At 47.0% G+C, this 22328-nt stretch overlaps 1 protein-coding gene across 1 annotated transcript in view; it reads right to left on the bottom strand.

Annotated features, from left to right (window-relative positions):
• Positions 1-19093, bottom strand: part of dop1a (DOP1 leucine zipper like protein A) — a 160979-nt gene extending 141886 nt beyond the window's left edge. Inside the window, exon 1 of the mRNA XM_070891017.1 lies at positions 18925-19093. The gene's annotated coding sequence lies outside the window, so the exon portion shown is untranslated. The remainder of the gene's footprint in view (positions 1-18924) is intronic.
• Between the last annotated feature and the right edge of the window lie 3235 nt (positions 19094-22328).

Below are 22328 nucleotides of genomic sequence, written 5' to 3'. Positions count from 1 at the left end.
AAAGAAAACCCTCAAAAATAAATCCAAAAACATCCAGTTTTGTCCAAATACTGCAAGAAGAAATTCCCACTGTACTTGGTCAAATGCCTGCTGCACATTGGAGAATACGAGGGTTAGACCACTGACTCTGTGGCAGTGGTGCAAAATATTGGCTCGGTGCCTGGTGTCTCAAGTGGTGACTTTGTATGAAGCATGCATCCAGTCTGGTCGCAAGTATTTTGTAGTCAGTGTTTTGAGTGCGTCTTTGCCTTTATGTATTGGTGTGAATGAGATTAGTTTAAAGACGACGGAGAAGGTGGTGGAAGAGCTACAGTAGAGGCATCTGCCAGTCAGGCCCACTGCAGAATGAAGGGGAGCAGGATCCCGAGTCCATTTCCCCACTTGCTAACCCAGAAGCATCGAGACCTGGGATGCTGTCCGAGCCGCAGTTTAACTCCACACAGATATAGGGGTTCAATCTGAAATCTTCTGTATGACTCAGTATTACACTGGCTGATTCATGCACTGACCAACTGGGAGAGTTGAAGAAACACATCAATGTCATAATATAAATGTATGTTTTACGGTGCACTAGTCATGGTAACAGAGCTTTACCCTTCCTTAATCGAAAAGCTCAACTGTGGCAGTGTCTAATTTTGTGGGGTTTTTTCCATAAAATAGAACTCCCAAAATAGTGAACAGCGTACTATTTAGCTCCAGGGGGCACAGTAGGAATGCACCATTTTTCAGCATATGAGCATTGAAGCTCTATAAACTCAGTATTACACTACAGATAGGGGAGGCCATTCAGCTGATTTTCACTCATCCATTCAGAATAACATAAAACTTACTCTCTGCTCCCTCATTGTGCCAAGTCACAATTCTTGTATGAGTTGAGGTCTTTTGGCTTCCATTCTCTTATCTGGAAGCCCATTCTTGTGTAAAGAAGTTCTTACCGGCACCAGTAACTTTCCCCTGCACCAGCTTTAGCTCATGCCTCGATTCTGGAATCCAAACATCCCTGAAGTCATGCTCTGCATTAACCCCCGAGGGTAATTCCATGATCTGATGATCCCAGCATGGAGCCAATGCTTGCTCGGAGAACTGTGATCACGGAATAACTCCGATTATTTATGCTGTTTACTGCTACAGGGTCATCCGTCAGATCCCTCTCTTCAAGGCTAAACCTCTTCAGTCTTTCATTGGAACTCAATCTTGCAACTCAGGAGATCTGCCTCCTGGTTTTCCCCTCCACGGCTAAATGCTTTCCTCAAGCCTTGGTAATTCAAGCTGAATACACAATACTCAATATATAATACTCAAGGCTAACTAAAGAAACAAAGGACGGTATCCAATTAAAAACAAGAGCATACAAAGTGGCCAAAACTAGTGGGAGGATAGAAGATTGGGAAGCTTTTAAAAGCCAGCAAAGAATGACTGAAAAAATGATTAAGAAAGGGAAAATAGACTATGAAAGTAAACTAGCACAAAATATAAAAACAGATGGCAAGAGTTTCTACAGGTATATAAAAAGCAAAAGAGTGACTAAAGTAAATGTTGGTCCCTTAGAGGACGAGACCGGGGAATTAGTGATGGGGAACATGGAGATGGCAGAAACTCTGAACAAATATTTTTTATCAGTCTTTACGGTCGGGGACACTAACAATATACCAACAGTGAATAGTCAAGTGCTATGGGGGGGGGTGAGGAACTTAACACAATCACAATCACTAAGGAGGTGATACTCAGTAAGATAATGGGACTAAAGGCAGATAAATCCCCTGGACCTGATGGCTTGCATCATAGGGTCTTAAGAGAAGTAGCAGCAGGGATCGTGGATGCATTGGTTGTAATTTACCAAAATTCCCTGGATTCTGGGGTGGTCCCAGCAGATTGGAAAACTGCAAACGCCCCTATTTAAAAAAGGAGGCAGACAAAAAGCAGGAAACTATAGATCAGTTAGCCTAATATCTATGGTTGGGTAAATGTTGGAATCCATTATTAAAGAAGTATAATGTGGATAAATGTGAGGTTATCCACTTTGGTGGTAAAAACAGAGAGACAGACTATTATCTGAATGGTGACAGATTAGGAAAAGGGCAGGTGCAAAGAGACCTGGGTGTCATGGTACATCAGTCATTGAAGGTTGGCATGCAGGTACAGCAGGCGGTTAAGAAAGCAAATGGCATGTTGGCCTTCATAGCGAGGGGATTTGAGTACAAGGGCAGGGAGGTGTTGCTACAATTGTACAGGGCCTTGGTGAGGCCACACCTGGAGTATTGTGTACAGTTTTGGTCTCCTAACCTGAGGAAGGACATTCTTGCTATTGAGGGAGTGCAGCGAAGGTTCACCAGACTGATTCCCGGGATGGCGGGACTGACCTATCAAGAAAGACTGGATCAACTGGGCTTGTATTCACTGGAGTTCAGAAGAATGAGAGGGGACCTCATAGAAACGTTTAAAATTCTGACGGGGTTAGACAGGTTAGATGCAGGAAGAATGTTCCCAATGTTGGGGAAGTCCAGAACCAGGGGACACAGTCTAAGGATAAGGGGGAAGCCATTTAGGACCGAGATGAGGAGGAATTTCTTCACCCAGAGAGTGGTGAACCTGTGGAATTCTCTACCACAGAAAGTTGTTGAGGCCAATTCACTAAATATATTCAAAAAGGAGTTAGATGAAGTCCTTACTACTAGGGGAATCAAGGGGTATGGTGAGAAAGCAGGAATGGGGTACTGAAGTTGCATGTTCAGCCATGAACTCATTGAATGGCGGTGCAGGCTAGAAGGGCCGAATGGCCTACTCCTGCACCTATTTTCTATGTTTCTATGTTTCTAAGCAGTAGCAGGAGATTTGGAAAAGCATAATCAGGCAAAGTCAGCATGGATTTATGAAGGAGAAGTTAAGTTTGACAAATTTGCTGGAATTCTTTGAGGATGTAACAAACAGGGTGGATAAAGGGGAACCAGTGGATGTGGTGTATTTGGACTTCCAGAAGGCATTTGACAAGGTGCCACATAAAAGGTTACTGCACAAGATAAAAGTTCACGGGGTTGGGGGGTAATATATTAGCATGGATAGAGGATTGGCTAACTAACAGAAAACAAAGAGTCGGGATAAATGGTTCATTTTCGGGTTGGCAATCAGTAACTAAAGGGGTGCCACAGGGATCAGTGCTGGGACCCCAACTATTTACTATCTATAGTAACAACTTGGATGAAGGGACCGAGTGTAACGTAGTCAAGTTTACTGACGATACAAAGATGCGAGGAAAAGCAAAGTGTGTGGAGGACACAAAAAACCTGCAAAAGGCTCAGTGAGTGGGCAAAAATTTGGCAGATGGAGCAAAATGTTGGAAAGTGTGAGGTTATGCACTTTGGCAGAAAAAGAAATCGAAGAGCAAGGTATTATTTACATTGAGAAAAATTGCATAGTGCTGCAGTACAACGGGACCTGGGGGTCCTGGTGCATGAAACACAAAAGGTTAATATGCAGGTACGGCAAGTGATCAGGAAGGCCAATGGCATCTTGGCCTTTATTGCAAAGGGGATGGAATATAAAAGCAGGGTATTGGTGAGGCCACACCTGGAATACGGCGTACAGTTTTGGTTTCCATATTTAAGAAAGGATATACTTGCTTTGGACGCAGTTCAGAGAAGGTTCAAAAGGTTGATTCCGGGGATGAGGGGCTTGACTTATGAGGAAAGGTTGAGTAGGTAAGGCCTCTACTCATTGAAATTCAGAAGAATGAGAGGTGATCTTATCGAAACGTATAAGATTATCTGGGGGCTTGACAAGGTGGATGCAGAGATTGATAGGGGAGACTAGAACTAGGGGACATAGTCTTAGAATAAGGGGACGCCCATTTAAAACTGAGATGAGGAGGAATTTCTTCTCTCAGAGGGCTGTAAATCTGTGGAATTCGCTGCCTCAGAGAGCTGTGGAAGCTGGATCATTGAATAAATTTAAGACAGAAATAGACAGTTTCTTAACCGATAAGGGAATAAGGGGTTATGGGGAGCGGGGCAGGGAAGTGGAGCTGAGTCCATGATCGGATCAGCCATGATCGTATTAAATGGCGGAGCAGGCTTGAGGGGCCAAATGGCCTACTCCTATTCCTAATTCTTATGTTCTTATGACAGAGTATATGGAATGGACAACTTTACCACATCTGACTTATATTTAAATGGCTGGTTAATAGAATTCAGCATTGCGTTCACTTTATTTATGCACCCCAGTGATTTGACATTAAGTGCTGACATGTTTGCTATCCTTAAACAAACTTGTAATAAAAGTTTAAGACCAACAGAGAATCCTTTGATTACTTTCCTGACACAGCTTAGTCTACAATGACAATGTTACTCAATTATCTTTCTGTTCAGAGCTGGGTGCACAAGCAAGTAATGAAACAGCCTTGGGAGTATATCCAAATCCACAGGCTTTTACCACCTCCAGTAACTGCTTGGAACATTAAACGTACACATGTGCAGATCTGCCTGGGCACCAAGGTGACCAACACTCACTTCAGCCCCTGGTCTGAAATCCAAACCATCTTAGACCCTGATTTTTACTCTCAAATACTGCTTACCTGTAACCACGCCTTGCTGTTCAGGAATCCTGAAGATATGAACTCTCCATAAACTTGAACTCATCCCAAACTGCTCCCCGCATCCTAGCTTGCGCCAAGTCCCGTTCATCCGTCACCCTGTGACCGGCACGGACTCTCGGTCCCCAAACGCCTCAATTGTAAAATTCTCATCCTCGGTTGCAAATTCCTCCATGGCTTCACCCCGCCCTATCTGGGTAACCTCCTCCAACCAACCCTCGGGGAAATCTGCGTTTCTCCCCCTTGCCTTTTGTCCATCTCCCACTTCTTTCACCCCACCATTGGCGGCCGTGCCTTCAGCGGTCAAGGCCCGAAGCTCAGGAATTCCCTCCCTGAACCTCTCTCTCTCTCTCTCTCTCTCTCTCCTCCCCTCCAAGACCATCCTTACAAACCTCTTTGACCAAGCTTTCCTCCGCTTTTCACCAACTGTCCGAATGGTTCTTTATTTGGCTCAATATCAATTTTTGTCTGTTTATCTCCGGTGAAGCGCCGTGGGGCGTTTTACTATGTTAATGGTGCTATAGAAATGCAAGCTGTTGTAGATGTATAAAAGTAAAAAAGGACAGACTTTGCAGATGTATTTTTAAATCAGTGCGTCCCTCTGCAGTCAGCACTGGATGTCTGCTTGCGTGTGGGTGAGGTGACGGAGTAGAACACCACTGAGGTGGATGCGGGCGCAGAGCAGCATTTGGAGAACCTGTCGAGGACAGGAGCTTCCCAATGCAAATAGGCTCCGAAAGACTCTAGCGAACTAACAGAGCGGCTTTTGAAGCGTCCAGGAACAGACAGCGGATTGAAACGTGCAAATACTGCCCGCAGCAGTATCAATGGCCCATTTAAAAGCCCTTGGACACCTGCGCTAATTTCTACATATGCAGCTCAGCGTTAACTTTTTAATCGCATAATACTCCTGTGAAGCACCTTGAGACATTCACAACGTTAAAGGCGCTATATGAATACACGTGGTTGTTGTTTAGTAGACTGCTGGAGGCATCACTTGCAGGATGACGAGCAATCATATATACCAAGACTTTCATCCTGCAGACAATATTCAGGTATGACAGGATTTCTATTGGAACTGTTTTTTAACTGTTAGGCATCAAAAGAGGATAGCACTGTGAAAATACAATGTATAATGCTGGCTTATTCCAAAGATCTGTTGTAAAATATGATCAGGTATCTGAGTTCTTTTAAAATCCAAGCTTCCTTTTCATTAAATGACAAATAGGGGACGAATATTTCACTTTCTGACGGGACGGGACAGGTTAGATACAGGAAGAATGTTCCCGATGTTGGGGAAGTCCAGAACCAGGGGACACAGTCTAAGGATAAGGGGTAAGACATTTAGGACCGAGATGAGGAGAAACTTCTTCACTCAGAGTTGTTAACCTGTGGAATTCTCTGCCGCAGAGAGTCGTTGATGCCAGTTCATTGGATATAGTCAAGAGTGAGTTAGATGTGGCCCTTATGGCTAAAGGGATCAAGGGGTATGGAGAGAAAGCAGGAAAGGGGTACCGAGGTGAATGATCAGCAACGATCTTATTGAATGGTGGTGCAGGCTCGAAGGGCCGAATGGCCTACTCCTGCATCTATTTTCTATGTTTCAAAATATTGTGATTTAGTGGAATTCTCACCATCACCAAATTTAAAACATTTAACCTCAGCGTGTTTTCCTCCCACTTCCTGCTCCGTGAACTTAACTCACCAGGGAACGAAGGACATAGGCGTAGCACAGCTGAATTGCAAAATTACTGAACAACATGGAGTTTATTACTAGCATGATATTGAGCAGATTACACATACCCCCCCCCCCGCAACACACACACCACACCTCCCCCAACGCACACACCACACACCCCCCCCAACGCACACACCACACCCCCCCCAAACACACACACCACCCCCCCCCAACACACACACCACACCCCCCCCCCCAACACACACACCACACCCCCCCCCCCCAACACACACACCACACCCCCCCCCCAACACACACACCACACCCCCCCCCCAACACACACACCACACCCCCCCCCCAACACACACACCACACCCCCCCCCCCAACACACACACCACACCCCCCCCCCAACACACACACCACAGCCCCCCCCCAACACACACACCACAGCCCCCCCCCCAACACACACACCACAGCCCCCCCCCAACACACACACCATCCCCCCCCCCCAACACACACACCACCACCCCCCCCCCAACACACACACACCACATACCCCCCCCAACACACACACACCACATTCCCCCCCCCCCAACACACACACCACATTCCCCCCCCCCCAACACACACACCACATCCCCCCCCCCCCCCCCCAACACAAACACCACACCACCCCCCCAACACACACACCACACCACCCCCCCAACACACACACCACACCACCCCCCCAACACACACACCACACCACCCCCCCAACACACACACCACACCACCCCCCCCAACACACACACCACACCACACCCCCAACACACACACACCACACCACACCACACCCCCAACACACACACACCACACCAACACACACACACCACACCCCCCCCAACACACACACCACACCCCCCCCCCCCAACACACAAACCACACCCAACACACAACAACCCCCCCCCCCCCCACACACACACACACACACACACACGCACCCCCCCCACACACACCACCCTGCCCCACACACACACAGCCCCCCCCCCAACACACACACACACACAGCCCCCCACCCACACACAGCACCCCCCCACCCACACAGCACCCCACACACACACAGAGCCCCCCCACACACACACACACACAGCCCCCCCCCCCCACACACACACACACACACACACACACACACACACACAGCCCCCCCCCCCCAACACACAGCGCCATCCCCCCCCCCACACACAGCCCCCCCCACCACACACACACAGCCCCCCTCTCCACCACACACACACAGCCCCCCCCCCACAGCGCCACCCCTACACACACACACACAGCCCCCCCACCACACACACACACACACACACAGCCCCCCCCCACACACACACACACACACACACAAAGCACCCCCCCACACACACACACAGCCCCCCCCCCCACACACACACACACAAAGCACCCCCCCACACACTCACACCCAGCACCCCCCCCACACACATACACAAAGCACCCCCCCCCTACACACACACAGCCCCCCCTCCCCCCACATGCCACAACTTAGGAAATGAATAGATAACAGACATGAGTAATTTGAATCATGAAATGCTATCTACCCACACACATCGAATCCTACCCTTTCCTACACTCCAACATGAGATGTCCATCTAAAACTACTTAATCCCGTTATTTCCAACCATCACTACTGCTGTTTTCTCTCGGCCATCTCCTGCAATGGCAGCGAGACTTGGCTAAAGGGCTATCTGAGCATTCTCTGTGCTAAGGAACATGGTCCTGAGGCTTGGACACCCTTTCCCTCCATTGTACTCACAAACATGGGTCTAACTAAGAGCAGCAGTATTGCATTTGAATCTAACACCAGATAGGAACAGAGTAAGGCATCACAAAGTCAGTCGTACAGCATCAAAGAAGTATAACACACGACTCCTCTAGCTCCACCACCACCACCACCATGGTTAGTTGTCCAGCAGTAGCAACAATGGAGAGAAGGAAAGTATTGCTACAATTGTATGCAACACAAACAATCCGGCTAGTAATTGGAGCAGTCGGTGATAGATTACTGATCAATAACCGCGCCAGACTGCTTCATGCCACTCTGCACTAAATTACATTTTCAGTTTATGCAAGCATCACAAGATAACAGCCCATTGTAACATATACATGTAAACAAACAGCGCACATCAAAAATACATCCCAGGGGCAATTACAGCACACAGACTGTTTAAACCAAACTGGAATGGGTATTTGCTATTTTGTTTTTTTATGACATCCAAGCAACAAAATAATTAAAAGGAGTATCCTTGTAATTCTGGACTTTAAGTTCGAATTCCCTGACAAATCCATGTCAAATCCCATCAGATGCAATCATGATCATCTAAACTGCACAACAATCTTAAAACAAAACCTTCCTTGTACTGGAGTTTGTGTTCTCTGACAAAAAACAGCTATTCTCAATGGATGGATCTCCAACATGGCTGTCAGTACAAAGACTCTTTTTTTCTCTTTGAAACCATCTATTATCCTGCGCAAAGAAATTCTAAGAGTTTGCAGAGGGGAGTTATTTTCTGGGAAACATTTCCACTCTGACCTCAGAAAATGTTCGGTGGGTAGAAACTCACCAAGTACTTTAGATGTTGGCCTCAAATATCCGCAGTTGCCTGCACAGGATTTGAGAGGCTGGTGGCAATTACCACAAAGTTATGAAGCCTCTAGACAACAGAAGCCTCAGAAAGTCAAGCAATCAAATTTTCATGCAAACCTACAATGTATTTCCAGGATAAAATACTTCCTGTTGCAAGACAGAAGTGTGTAGAAAACTTGCACTTTTATAGCAAACCTCACATAGAAAAGATCTCAAAGTGCTTTACGGATTAGTGCAGAAGAAATGCCCAGAAGGGAAAAAAAAGTCAAGGGTCAGAGTCCAAAGCATAACAACTTGTATTTATATAGCGCCTTTATCGTAGTAAAACATTTCTAGTCGCTTCACAGGAGCGTTATCAAACAACATTTGACACTGAGCCACATAAAGAGATAGGAGGGCAGGTGAGCAAAGGCTTGGTCACAGGTAGGTTTTAATAAACATCTTAAAAGGAGTGAGAGAGAGAGAGGTGGGAGAGGTTTGCGAAGGGATTTCCATAGTTTAGGGCCTAGGCAGCCGAAGGCACGGCTGGCAATAGTGGATCGAAGGGAATCAGGGATGCACAAGAGGCTAGAATTGGAGGAGCGTAGAGAACTCGGGGGGGGGGGGGGGCATATAGGGATGGAGGAAGTTACAGAGATAGGGAGGAGCAAGTCCAGGGAGGGATTTGAACAGCAGGATGAGAATTTTTTTTAAATCAAGGAGTCACCGGACCGGGAGCCGGCGCGCGTCACCGGACCGGGAGCCGGCGCGCGTCACCGGACCGGGAGCCGGCGCGCGTCAATAAGCACAAGGGTGATAGGTGAAGGGGACTTGGTGCGAGTTCGGATACGGGCAGAGTTTTGGATGAGCTCAAGTATACGAAGGGTGGTAGGTGGGAGGCCGGCAGGAATCGTGGATTCTGGAGGTAACAAAGATATATGTTTTTTAAGACGGCTTTTTAGAACAGGAAACAGGGCAACAAGTCTGAGATTTAGGGAGAGAATTCCAGAGGGCAAGGGGCATAGTGGCTGAAAGATGGTGGAGCTTAGGGAGGGAGTAGGGGACAAGAAGTCAGTGTCAGAGGAGCACATGATGTACAAGTGGAGGAGTTCACCAAGATAGGATGATGTAAAACCATGTAAAGATTTGAAAGCAAGGGCGAGCATCCTAGAAGCAGTTGGCGATTGTAACAACCTTGCGATCAATGGATGAAGCAGAGTGGTAAAGATAGACATTGTTTCCAGCAATATGGAAGCTGACCCTAGGTTTCTGGATGATAACACCAAGGATGATATCACTATAGGTGATAAAAGATGGGGACCAAGAATGGAGCCCTAGGTTACAGCAGAGGTGAGTTTGCAGACAAAGGAGGAACAATTACTGGGAGAGTTGTAATGACTTTGTTGCAACTGGTATGTATGGAACCAAGAGATAGAAGTGCCAAGAAGATGAACTGTAAAGGAGGTGGATGGAATGCTCGACGGTATCAAAGACCACAAAGAGATCAAAGAGAATGTACACAGACAACAAGCCACGGTCAGACAGGAAGTTATTTGCGACGTGATCAGGGCAGTCTTACTGTTATAGTTGGGGCAGAAACAGGATTGAAGGGTCTCAAACGGAGGCAGAGTTGCAACGCAATGACTCATTCCGGGACGTTGGAAAGGGAGGGTTGAAAGGACAGTATTCAAGAAAAGGGAGTGCTTGAAGGAGGTTTTTTGAGAGGGGAGTAACAGTTTTGAAAGAGGCATGAGTAGCATTCGATGACAGAGTGGTTGGTGATGTGGAGTGCACTGTGCTGAAAGGAGGAATTTGAATGGTCAGCAGATTAAGGAAGTAGATGGTGGATTAATGAATTATTTAGAGAAGGTTAGGAGAGCAGAGATGCAGCAGAAATTATTGATATTGTGGAGTGTGGATCAGTTCGGAAGTAGCCAAAGGGCAGGCAAGTTGAAGGGACAGAGGAAGCTGTGGGTATTGTCTCAATTTTGTACATTCGTAGAACAACCATTTTGCCTCAAATTTAACTTTTTAGTCTTGCTTTTTAAAATTGCAAATACTAGTAGATTCCCTATGGCATTTCCCACAGAAGATAAGTATACAAAGGACCAGCTATATACCATGTAATGAATGTAACGTTCTGCCAAGGTGCAGGAAGTTATAACCAGTGTGTGTGTCCCTTTAATTTAATGGTTGTACCTTTCTGAAGTCAGTTAGAGGCTAGCAGCTCTCAAATAAATCCTGAAGATAAATAAATCCTAAATTCAATTAGGTGTAAGAAGATACCAGCAGGAAATGCCTGGCTTTCTCTTTTTTAATCATTTGTTTTTTTTTTTAAATGACAGAAATGTGAAGTCAAAGTCAAAGCAAAAATATTCCCCCACTCTCTGGAATGTCAGAGTAGCTCCCTCGACGCTGCTATTTAATTTGCTGACACCATGGGAAAACATTTGTTGCAGAGAAGGGTAAAAAATGTTCTTGCAAATTAGAATATCCCGACAAATCAGCTCTCCCATTTATTAATATTTCAAGCGTTGTCGGTGTGATTTTAGCAAGTTTCAAGAAAGCCTCACACTCATTTCTCTATTGGCGATGTGACTAAGACAACTATTTATACTTTTAAAAACAGCACCATTACTAACAAGATGAAAACGTTTATATGGAAAGTGCCTCTTTCCTCAACTTACCTTTCCCTTTAAGAGTTAAGGCCCTCTGCCAAAAAGCTTTACATTAGCAAAAAGGATAATGCTGAACTAGCTGGTGTCAAGGATGCTTGTTTCACTGGTGCAATAGAGGATGTTTAGACATCGCAGTGAGTGCTGGGTTGAGCAGACATTTGACTTTTTTCCCCCCTGAGGATATCTTGCCAGCTTCACAGCCATTTCAGCTTGATCTGAGCTGAAGAGCCCCAGCAGATGTCACAAATGCCCATGACGTGCCATGATAACAGACAGCAAAGATAACAATGACAGGGAAGGGCCAACTACACTTCAATCTGATAATCAAGGAAGCCATTTTTTGTTGAGGGCAAAGAACTGAAGAAATTGAAAATGATGATGAATACATTTCCCACAAAGAATCAGAAAACGTAAGTGAGTTGACAAGTCCGTGCCGCTAAATTAAGATGGAGTACACCTGCCCACACAAAGGTCGCTTGCCATATGCTGGGAAAATCAAACTGAAAGACCATGGTATTGCTCGAGACCAGGGCTAGATACATGGGGAGTAACTGCCTCCAATTAAGAGGACATCACAAACATCTTAAAAGGTTATCATCCTTTTGTGATTCGCCCCCCTCCCCCTGTATCGAAGCCACTCGGCTCCAGCAATCTGCAGAAGAAGGAAAGAATTGCAAAAACATTCAGCAAGCTCAACAAAAATAATCACATTCTCGACGATTTGAGCATGTCGGTGATTCAATCTTAAACAAAGTGAGATACAAAATAACCGAAAAGCTTCTTTAAATGCTGTCAGTAGAACTCTGAACTGGCAGCTAAAAATCGCAAACAAATTCCAGAATTCAATGTTTTAGATGCAAGAAAGACTTACATTTATATAGCGCCTTTCACGACCACCGGATGTCTCAAAGCGCTTTACAGCCAATGAAGTACTCTTGGAGAGCAATCACTGATGTAAATAACATTGGCCCAAAAATTCCTGTAAGTGGTCAACGAACGTCGCCCGCCATTAGTTAGACTTGCCCTTGCTTGAGTAATCTCCATTATATTTTGCATGGCAAATTGCTGGAAGTATGAAATGGAAACAGGGCACCTGGAATTTAGGTGAACAGAGCAAGCAACTGTGTAGCTGCTTAACCAAATCAATCAGACTGAAGTACTGTGAAATTAACAGTGCAGTGTAAATTAGAATGGTGAATTCAATGTCCAATCAGGTACAGAAAGAGAAATAAAGAGAGGGAAAGAAAGATTGGATAGGGAGAGAGAGAAAAGAGTCGAAGTTAAAAACATTTGATTAGAATTTTTTTTTTAAATCTCCAACAATAATTCAAACCTGAAGGAACGAGACTCCACACTTCAGTTAATTTTCAGTGCCAGGAGGGTTGACTGGCAGTAATCATGTCGTTAAAAGGGAAATTACCCGACTTAACTGCGTGCAGCGCATTTTCTTCATAGCTACCGTGCAAGTACAAGAACTTCAGGACACTCAATGCATTTGAATAGGGAGCCAGACAGCCAGACACTGTTTTGGCAAAGCTAATGGCGGACAGTGCATCTCCTGCAGCAACTTCTTGATTTCTGCGTTTCATCGTACATCTGTGCTGGCCTGAAGTTGCTGCGGTATTTGCACTTAAATAACGGCGAGCACCATTAGCCTCGCTGTTAAATTGACAGCAATTTTTGGGCCAATACTTTTAGTTCTCGACTTAATCCAGGCGAAAACAAGTGAGTACAATTATATCCTTCCTAATCAATACAAGCGTTCATGACCTGAATCTCAAAAACCAGCAATGTTTGGCAGTTCGAATTAGGCCATGTCTCAGTGGGTGGCACTCTTATCTCAGAGTCACAAGGTCATGGGTTTATGTCTCACTCCAGGGACTTGAGCACAAAACTCTAGGCTGGCATTCCAGTGCAATGCTGAGGGAGTGCAGCACTTCGGAGGTGCTGTCTTTTCGATGAGACATTAAACTGAGGCCCGTCTACCCTCTCAGGTGGACGTAAAAGATTCCACGGCAGTATTTCAAAGAAGAGCAGGGGTGTTCTTCCCAGTGTCCTGGCCAATATGCTTTCCTTAACCCTACATCACAAACAACACATTATCTGGTCATCGTCACATTGTTGCTTGTGAAACCTTGCTGTGCGCAAATTGGCTGCCGCATTTTCCACATTACAACAGTGACAACACTTCAAAAGTTCTTCACTGGCTGTGGGGACGGGACAGGTTAGATGCAGGAAGAATGTTCCCGATATTGGGGAAGTCCAGAACCAGGGGTCACAGTCTAAGGATAAGGGGTAGGCCATTTAGGACCGAGATGAGGAGAAACTTCTTCACTCAGAGAATTATGAGCCTGTGAAATTCTCTACTGCAGAGAGTTGTTGATGCGAGTTCATTGGATATATTCAAGAGTGAGTTAGATATGGCCCTTATGGCTAAAGGGATCAAGGGGTATGGAGAGAAAGCAGGAAAGGGGTACAGAGAGAAAGCAGGAAAGGGGTACTGAGGTGAATGATCAGCCATGATCTTATTGAATGGTGGTGCAGGCTCGAAGGGCCGAATGGCCTACTCCTGCACCTATTTTCTATGTTTCTATGTTTAAAGCGCTTTGAGACATCCGGAATTCGTGAAAGGCGCTATATAAATGCAAGTCTTTCTTTCTCCAAATTCTAGTTCCTGTTCTGGTCCATTGTAAACATATGATACAGCAACAACACTCCTGGCAGCATATCGAAGGACACATGACAATGCTTCCAGATCAAAGATAATACAAGACGAACTGGTACGGTAACATAGTGGTTATGTTACTGGACTTCACATCCTACCATGGCAGCTGGGAAATTTAAATTCAATTAAATAAATTTGAAATAAAAAGTAATGGTGACCTTGAAACTATCGGATTGTCGTAAAAATCCATCTGGTTCCCTAATGTCCTGTAGAGAAGGAAATCTGTCGTCCATACCCAGTCTGGCCTATATGCAACTCCAGACACACAGCAATGTGGTTGACTCTTAACTGCCCTCGCTATTAAAAACAATAATAAAGGAAAAAAAGACACAGAGACAACCTGGGCACCAGATTCGGACACGACAACAGCATACCCAGCCCAGTTGACCCTGCAAAGTCCTTCTCACCAACATCTGGGGACTTGTGCCAAAATTGGCAGAGCTGTCCCACAAACTAGTCAAACAACCTGACATAGTCATACTCACAGAATCATACCTTACAGATAATGGCCCAGACTCTTTCATCACCATCCCTGGGTACGTCCTGTCCCACCGGAGGTGGCGGCACAATCGGGAGGGAGTTGCCCTGGGAGTCCTCAACATTGACTCCAGACCCCATGAAGTCTCATGGCTTCAGGCCCAGCATGGGCAAGGAAACCTCCTGCTGATTACCACCTACTGCTCTCCCTCAGCTGATCAATCCTTACTCCTCCATGGTGACCACCACTTGGAGGAAGCACTGAGGGTAGCAAGGGCACAGAATGTACTCTGGGTGGGGAACTTCAACGTGCATCACAAGAGTGGCTCGGTAGCACCACTACTGACCGAGCTGGCCGAGTCATGAAGGACATAGCTGCCAGACTGGGACTGGGGCAGGTGGTGAGAGAACCAACACAAAAGAAAAACTTACTTGGCCTCGTCCTCACCAATCTACCTGTCGCAGATGCATCTGCATTGAACCCTGGTTCAATAAGGAGCAGCACCAGGCATACCTAAAAATGAGGTGCCAACCTGGTGAAGCAACATGCATGCTAAACAGCAGAAGCAGCATGCCTGAGACAGAGCTAAGCGATCCCACAACCATTGGATCAGATCAAAGCTCTGCAGTCCTGCCACATCCAGTCGTGAATGGTGGTGGACAATTAAACAATTAATAGGAAGAGGAGGTTCTATTATCATCCTTAATAATGGTTGGACCCAGCACGTGAGTGCAAAAGACAAGGCTGAAGTGTTTGAAACCATCTTCAGCCAGGAGTGCCGAGTAGATGATCCATATCGGCCTCCTCCTCAGGTCCCTACCATCACAGAAGCCAGTCTTCAGCCAATTCAATTCAGTCCACATGACATGAAACAGCTGAGCGCACTGGATACAGCAAAAGCTATAGGCCCCGACAACATAAAAAGAAAGACTTGCATTTATACAGAGCCTTTCATGACCACCAGACATCCCAAAGCACTTTACAGCCAATGAAATTCTTTTTGAAGTAGTCACCGTTGTAATTGGCAGTCAATTTGCACACAGCAAGCTCCCTCAAACAGCAATGTTATACTGATCAGATCATTTATTTTAGTGATGTTGATGGAGGGATAAATATTGGCCAGGTCCCCAGGGATAACTCACCTGCTCCTCTTCAAAATATCGCCATGGGATCCTTTACATCCACGTGAGAGAGCAGATGAGGCCTCGGTTTAACTTTGCATCCAAAAGACGGCACCTCCAACAGTGCAGCACACCCTCGGCACTGCACTGACGTGTCAGCCTAGATTTTAACTGCAAAATCTAAAACTCTTCTGGATGGACCCCACTGTACAACACACAGTTGGACAGCTGACTAGCTTGCTGCACTGCTCACTGTGCTTGCAGTCATTCCACAGCCCACTTACATTTGCTCTAGATGCCCAGCAGTTACAATGATACCAAGATAACACTGGGGTTGAAGATCTACCCCAGGCCTATTATAACATTAGCTGGACTTGATTTTCAAATTACTGAAAAACTAAAACTGTTACTAATAATTGTGAATGAAATTAACTCTTCTTTAATGCTCTACCAGCCAGATTTTAGAAGTTATTTACGAGAATGGGAGACTAAGCAAAGAACCCCATTAATTTGAACGTGTTCAAAAGAACAGGGTAACATGAGCAAATAGATAGTGAGCAAAAAGAAAACAGCCTTGGATGGCACAGAACGTTAGTGTCCCAATGCAATGTGCCACTAGAAGGTTTACACCGATACCGTAAATTCTTAATCTCAGCTTTAGTGATTGGACAAGTAGAACTGTAATCCTTCTCCAAGGAAGGTGGTGCGGGGGAGGTCGATAAATCAAACCAAGCCACCTTTAGCTACTGTCGTACACAATCTAGCAGCATTTGAGCAGGATTTGCAGCGTTTAGGAACAGGTAGCCTTCCTGTCCAGTTGACCACAGCAAGTGGCTGATACCAGAGCTTTGCTGCTTGAAATGAACAGTCTGCTCTCGTCCACCCTGACATTGTGCTGGCTGGTTATGAAAAGAGAAAAAATGGTAAACCGAAGTTATGAATCTTTCAGTGACTATTCATCAACAGCATTAATTTGAAAGAACTGAGTGCAAAATAAAACGACATAACCAGTGAGAAAGAATGGATACTTAATGGCAGTGACAGATGTGGCTAAGATCACATGAAAGCACAAGACAAAATGGCTCATTATAGAGCAAAGAACTTTTCTCGAATGAATGGAACTTAACCTGTATTCCATGAAAACTGTTTTAAAAGCAATCATAGTTGTAACGTCAGAACAACCTAGACTTGCCAGACCCCAGGAAAGCATGCTGATGAATAGGTATTTTGCTTGTTTCACATCCAATGCTTTTTGTTTTACTTTTGCTAAAAGTTTGTCTCAATAGAATCTTGTAATATCGAGTTACTTCAATATATTGTGGATCTCATACCATACAGCAACATAAAGTAGTAATCGATCGTCTAGAGATTACAAGAATCATATCTTGTATTTTTATTGCAATTTTAACAAGTATTTGAGAGAAAATTGTTACTCATTAAAAATTAGTCATACAGAAATATATAATTAAATAGAATTAAGAAGTCATTTTTTTGTTGCTGCGCTTTAAGGAATTTGGAACACTGGTTAAAGGGTTTCAACATTAGTGACTTCATTTTAAATGGCAGTTCTGACTCAGATAATACAAGCTATCTTATTTACAACTGCCAAGAATGCAGTCACGAAGTGAATGTGCTTCAGCCATTGTGTTGTGCAAGTACGTGTGGTAACTAAGCTTGCTCCCTCACACTGCTCAGTTTGGTCACTCGAACTAAGACACCACTTCTGATGTCACCGGTATCTCAATTCCTCAAAAATACCACAAAAAAAAATTCTTGTGACGGTTTTGATTTTTAAAATGGTCACTGATAGAGACTCTGGTTACAGAGCTAACTTTACAATGCAGCAAGCTTTTTTTCTTTAACTTGGGTCACATTGAAATGCGGTTCATTTTGGAAGTTGCAATGTTGAAATTACCTGTCCCCTTCAGGGACTTTTGCAAAAGCAAGGCTCAAACAATTAAGTTTGATATTCTCTGCCAATGTATTTACCCAACTTACCTAACCTACACCTTGCTACAGCTTTAAGTGGGCTATTTACAAAGCTAGGTGTGATTTCTGGAATTGAATAATTGAATTCTTACATTATCCATCTGGCCTCACTGCGATCTTTGGGGAATTCCATTGGGAAGTGAGGCTACCTGAGCTGCCTCTGTAATGGGAAACTTGATGGAGAGAATAAACTGGTGTTATAGGCCAGCGGAGATTGGAATAGGAACTAAACAAAGAGGCAGACCCAATGTCAGCGATTTGGAATAAACACCAAAATCAGTCACTAGGGCAATGGTGAGGAACAGCGGGGATCAGAAGTGAGAGGAAGTGAAAAGAAAAAGTAAACAAAAAATGAATAAATAGTGAGATATGAAGTTAAATAAAAGAAATCCTGCAAATACAGAAATTAAAACACAGAGCAAAAAACAACACACAACCCGACTCATTCTCCCCCAGGTATATTGATGTTTGTGAACAGTGGATTCTACAGAGGGGAGGAATCAATGAGCACAGGTGCAACTTTAGTTACAGAAAGACTTGCATTTATATAGCACCTTTCACAGCCACTGGACGTCCCAAAGCGCTTTACAGCCAAATAAGTACGTTTTTGACTGTAGTATTGCGGGAAATGAGGCAGCCAATTTGTGCAGGGAGACAGTTTCTTAACCGATAAGGGACTAAGGGGAGCGGGCAGGGAAACGGACCGAGTCCATGATCGGATCAGCCATGATCGTATTAAATGGCGGGGCGGGCTCGAGGGGCCGAATGGCCTACTCCTGTTTCTTATGTAAGCTCCCACAAACAGCAATGTGACAATCACCAGATAATCTGTGTTGCTGAAGCTGATTTGAGGGAGAAATATTGGCCGGGACTCGGGGGTCTTTTACACCCACCTGAGGGTGTCTCATGCGAAAGGCTGCACCTCCGGCAGTGCGGCACTCCCTCAGCACTGCACTGGGAGAGTCAGTGCTCCAGTGGGGCTGCAAGCAAGAGGCAGTGCCAGCCACTGAGCCCCGGCCGAGATCCCCGCACTGGGTAAAGAGGGAGACACTCACCTGCCGCTCTGTTGTCCGGCTCTCTCTCCCTCAGTCTCTCTGACAGGCGGCCCGCAGCTCATTGCCCCAAGCCCGGCCTCCCTCACCCCGGCCTGGCCTAGCCCGGCCCCGGTCACTGAAACTGCCGCCGCCCGCTGACCCTACACCCCGCGCGCTCCCGCTCGGCCTTCCCCGCGCACATCCGGGGCCTATGGCTGGGAGAGTGTGTGTCGCTCTGTGCCGTCCCCCGGACCCGCGCTCCCCGTTCCCCCCGCTCCCCCCGACACCCGCGGTTCGCCGTCCGTTCCCACCCCACTCACTCTCTCACTCTCTCACCCCACTCACTTTCCCTCCCATCACTCACTCTCCCTCCCTCCTCTCACTCTCTCCCCCCACTCACTTTCCCTCCCCATCACTCACTCTCCCTACCTCCACTCACTCACTCACCCTCCCTCCTCCCACTCTCCCTCCCCCATCACTCACTCACTCTCCCTCCCCTCACTCACTCACTCCCCTCCCCATCAATCACTCACTCTCCCTCCCTCCTCTCACTCTCTCCCCCCACCCCCACTCACTTTCCCTCCCCCATCACTCCTCACTCACCCTCCCTCCCTCCTCTCACTCTCTCCCCCCACTCACTCTCCCTCCCCTTACTCACTCACTCTCCCTCCCCATGACTCACTCTCCCTCCCATCACTCACTCACTCACTAACTCTCCCTCCCCTCACTCACTCTACCTCGCTCCCCTCACTCACTCTCCCTCCTGCCCTCACTCTTCCCCGCCTCACTCTCTTCCCCCCCCACCCCCCGCTCTTCTCCCCCCACCCCCCGCTCTTCTCCCCTACCCCACTCTTCCCACCCCCCCCACCCACTCTTCCCGCCCCCCCCACTCTCTTCCCCCCCCTCTCTTCTATCTCCCCCCGCTCACACTCTCCCCTCCCCCTGCTCACACTCTCCCCACCCGCTCACTCTTCCCCCCCCCTCCGCTCACTCTTCCCCCCCCCTCCGCTCACTCTTCCCCCCCCCCCTCCGCTCACTCTTCCCCCCGCTCCGCTCACTCTCCTTCCCCCCCACCCCGCTCACTCTCCTTCCCCCCCACCCCGCTCACTCTCCTTCCCCCCCCACCCCGCTCACTCTCCTTCCCCCCCCACCCCGCTCACTCTCTTCCTCCCTCCCTCGCTCACTCTCACCCTCCCCCCTCGCTCACTCTCTCCCCTTCCTCACTCGCTCTTCCCCCTCCCCACACTCTCTCCCCGCTCACTCGCTCTCCCCCCCACACTCTACCCCCTCCCCCCGCTCACTCTTTCCCCCCCCCGCTCACTCTTTCCCCCCCCACTCACTCTTTCTCCCCCCCCCTCCCCCCTGTCATGTATCTCACACTACTGTACACAACTGTATCTTACCATGCTATACATGACTGTAATAAGATATGACCTGTAACCACCAGCATACCTTACCACCAGGGGTGCACTTGCAAGAGACAGTATATAAGGACAGGTCTCAGGCAAGTGCAGCATTCCAGAGCTGTGAAATAAAGGTGCAGGTCCAGAGTGACCTTGACTTCACTCCATGCCTCGTGTGAATCTGTACTGAGGGAACAGGACTTTACAGTGGCGACGAGTTGCGGGATTACAGAATCCACAGAATGGCGAACAACGGCTCAGATGAAAAGTACAATGCGGGAGACAATTGGGAGGACTTTATAGAAAGGCTCCAGCAAAGCTTTGGTTAGGCGACGATAAGGCAGACAAGAGAAGAGCCCATCTCTTGACCAGCTGTGGCTCAAAAACATACGCTTTAATGAAGGACTTGCTGGCACCCGAGAAACCAGCAAGCAAGTCGTTTGAAGAATTGAGCACACTGGTAAGAGACCACCTGAAGCTAGCGAGCAGCCTACACATGGCCAGACACAGGTTGTACAATCACAGACGCTGTGTGGGCCAGAGCATACCCGACTTCGTGGCGGTACTTCGGAGGTTGGCTAGCTTATGTGAGTTCTCCAATGAACTAAGGAGAGAAGTACTGAGAGACTTTTTTATTGAAGGAATAGGCCACGCAGGCATATTCCGAAAGCTCATAGAAACCAAGAACTTGACCCTTAGGCAGCAGCACTGGTCGCACAGACATTCTTGACAGGAGAAGATGAAACGAGGTTGATCTACACTGCGGGTACGACAACTAACGAAACATCGGAACAAGGGGTTCACAGCGTGAAACAAGCTGCTATCCCCATACACTGACAAAGGCAGGAGAGCAGGCCTTCAACAGCAGGCAGTGGCGCCAGAAGCCATCAAGGGCCACATGAACGGCCGTTCACACCTCATCAACCCACAATGCGAGCAATCAACTACAAACTGAGAGAAGCTCAAGAGAGATCAGCCAGACGCAGCTTATTCTTTGGAAACAATGGAAGCGGTCTGGCTGGAGATGTGGGGGTGGGCACTCACCAAGGGGGTGTCGATTTCAGCAGGCTCTTTGCAGAAACTGCAATTATACAGGGCATCTGGCCCGCATGTGCAAAGAAACGGCAGCTCAGCTGGTATACGAATCGGATGGGTTGGAAAGCGGCCCAAAAGACGGTGGGGACAGTACCCGGGACACTGATGTACAGCGGGTCAACACGATCAATGGCCACTGCTCCTACAACAAGACGCCTCCAATAATGATGAGGGTCCTACTCAACGGGATACCTGTCAACATGGAGCTGGATATGGGAGCGAGTCAATCTCTCATGGGCACTCAACAATTTGAACAGCTGTGGCCGCACAAAAGAGACAGACCAAAACTCACAAGGGTCGACACCACACTAAGCACCTATACCAAAGAAATCGTCCCAGTCCTCGGTAGCGCCATGCTCTCAGTCATACTCAAAGGGATAGTGAACCGACTTCCTCTGTGGATTGTCCCCGGAGATCGCCCAGCACTGCTGGGGAGAAGCTGGCTGTCAAAACTAAACTGGAAATGGGATGATGTTCATGCCATGCCGTCAGAGGAACGGACCTCCTGCTCAAAGCGATTTGAACATCTCTTTCAGCCAGGTGTGGGCACCTTCAAAGGGGCTAAAGTCAAAATCTACATCACACAGGATGCTAGACCGGTCCATCACAAGGCCAGAGCTGTACCCTACGTGATGAGGGAAAAGATTGAACATGAACTGGACAGGCTTCTGCGGGAAGGCATTATATCACCTGTGGAATTTAGTGACTGGGCAAGTCCCATCGTCCCAGTCATGAAGCCTGATGGATCGTTACGAATCTGTGGGGACTACAAATCTACCATAAACAGAGTCTCCCGACAGGACCATTACCCGCTGCTCAGAGCAGAAGACTTATTTGCCACATTGGCTGGAGGTAAACTTTTCTCAAAACTGGACCTCACATCTGCGTATATGACGCAAGAAATGATCGAGGAGTCCAAGCTACTCA

The sequence above is a fragment of the Pristiophorus japonicus genome, chromosome 9 (assembly GCF_044704955.1).
Source record: "Pristiophorus japonicus isolate sPriJap1 chromosome 9, sPriJap1.hap1, whole genome shotgun sequence".
In the NCBI taxonomy this organism is placed as follows: domain Eukaryota; kingdom Metazoa; phylum Chordata; class Chondrichthyes; family Pristiophoridae; genus Pristiophorus; species Pristiophorus japonicus.
The sequence above is the reverse complement of the archived record's forward strand: the minus strand, read 5'-3'. Positions and strand labels throughout refer to the sequence as shown.